This window comes from Microtus ochrogaster, unplaced genomic scaffold (assembly GCF_000317375.1).
Source record: "Microtus ochrogaster isolate Prairie Vole_2 unplaced genomic scaffold, MicOch1.0 UNK90, whole genome shotgun sequence".
NCBI classification, from domain to species: domain Eukaryota; kingdom Metazoa; phylum Chordata; class Mammalia; order Rodentia; family Cricetidae; genus Microtus; species Microtus ochrogaster.
Window position 1 is genome coordinate 160,970 of NW_004949188.1, and position 2,137 is coordinate 163,106.

Genomic DNA, 2,137 nt, shown 5'->3' on the forward strand with positions numbered 1-2,137 from the left:
ATTAAAGGATTGGGAGATGTGGCTTTGTTGGAGGAAATACGTCACTGGGGGTGGGCTTTGAGCTTTCAAAAACCTTTGTCAGGCCTACTCTCTTTCTTGGCCTGCAGATCAGGATACAACGTTCCATCATCATGCTATCTCTAGCACCATGCCTGCTGTGCCTGCTGCCATGCTCTCTGCCAAGATGATAAACCTGTAAAGATCTCCAAAACTGTAAACCAGCCCCAAGTAAATACTTTTTTTTTGGTGTTTCTACATTTTATTATTTCAAATCATGTGAACAATTCCATAAAACATGTGAAAAAAGCAAGGAAGTGTTCAACGCTGAAGGACCCTGGCCTGGGGTGAGGGCATGAAGGGCCTGGCCCCTCAGCAGGCAGCGGCGGTTCCTAGATTAGCCCTAAGGAGCTACATTTAGGTTAATGGAGTCTGGGCCCAGGGCTTCAGGGCAGGGCCCTCAGGGACATTGGCAGTTGTCTGGAACAGCCCTTGGAATCCAATTCCGTAGAGGGCAGGGCAGGGGGCCGCCCGAAGAGGGATGGGTGTAAACACGCAGACACACTCAAGGCACGGAATCACTGGAAAGGGAGTTGGGAGGAGGGGTGCTGGTCAGGACCTGACAGTTTTAAATAGGTTTCTCTAAAAAGTCTTCTAGGTTTGCAGTTTTCCTTTTTTTTTCCCTTTCCTTTTTCTTTTTTCTTTTTTCTTTTTTTTTTTTTTAAGCTACAAGAGTGAGCAGGTGGACTGTGTCTCCAGGAATGGTGGTCTCTCTTGCTTCTTGTGCTTTTTCCTTTGGGGCCTCCGAGCTGCAAAGGGTAGGGTAGGCAGGAGGCTCCCTGTAAACATTTGGACTTGGGTCAGGGCTGGTGTTGGACAAAGCCAGGGGTCTAGGCTGGAGAAGTGGGTACCCCTCCAGACACAGGCCTTGGGAAATTCCGCATGCGCTCCCCTCACCCTAGAACAAGACAACGGTCGGAAAACCAGAACAGATGCCCAAGAAGGGTGTACCATGGCCACTCCCGCCCCCTCAGACAAGGGTGGGCTTCAAACAGAGAGGCCTGTGGCAACCCCTCCAAGTCTAGAGCCAAGGGAGGGGACAGGAGCTGAGAACAGAGAGAAAAGATGGGAGAAGCAGCTGGGGGTGGGGCGGGGGAACAGGCAGGGAGCATGGTCTTCTTGCCCCCATCTTCCTCAGGGGTAGCAGGGAGCAGAGTCGGCGGTGGCCCTGGAGGTGGAGGACAGACATAGCCTGAATTACATGTGACTCTTCTTGCCTCTCTAGACAATGACCTTCTTTGCCCCCCACCTACTTGTTACCAGGGACACAGCTGTGCCCAGGGGCCAGCTTCTGTTGCTGGGTTACGGGGTGTATGTATCAGTAACGCTGGCGGTCACTGCATGTACACCAGGGCCAGTGGGGCTGGCCTGGGCCAGGACTGTCATCTGAGAGACAGATGGCTAAGAACAGCGCAAAGCTGGTCAGTGCGCAGCGGGGTGGCCAGGTCTCCTCGGCATCTAACTAGACTAGTATAACATGCTGGTAAGGAGGCAGTTTCTTCCAAGGAATGCTAAATAGTCCTCTAGCTCTGTCCAGGGCAAAGTCAAGTCCTTCTGCTTCCCTCCCTTGTCTCTGGTCCCCGACTGCCCTGCCCACCCTTGCTCCTTCAGGCTGACTACCCCCAAGGGACCTCCCATAAGTCCCCAGCCCCACCAGCTCTCTGAACTCAAGGGTCTCACTACGTTGTTTCCCAATACCTTGTCTTGATGCCTTCTGACTTACCATCCTGCCAGGCCTGCTGCCCCTCAGAAGAGGCCACAGTCCTTCAGGTTATTCTTGATGATGACGTCGGTGACGGCATCAAACACAAACTGCACGTTCTTGGTGTCGGTGGCGCACGTGAAGTGCGTGTATATCTCCTTGGTGTCTTTGCGCTTATTCAGGTCCTCAAACTTGCTCTGGATGTAGCTGGCAGCCTCGTCATACTTGTTGGCCCCTAAGGAAGACAGTTGTCAGGAGCCATTTCCTTTCGGGACCCTGGAATAACTGACCTGCCAGGCGGGTTACAACCCTAGACTAACTGACCCGCTGGGCGGTTACTGACAGTGAAGACTTTTGTAATTGAAGGCAGGTGGGCTC

General features: G+C 52.9%; 1 pseudogene; it reads right to left on the minus strand.

Moving 5' to 3' along the window:
* Positions 1-1,098: 1,098 nt before the first annotated feature.
* LOC101993412 overlaps positions 1,099-2,137 on the minus strand; it is a 3,679-nt pseudogene continuing 2,640 nt past the window's right edge.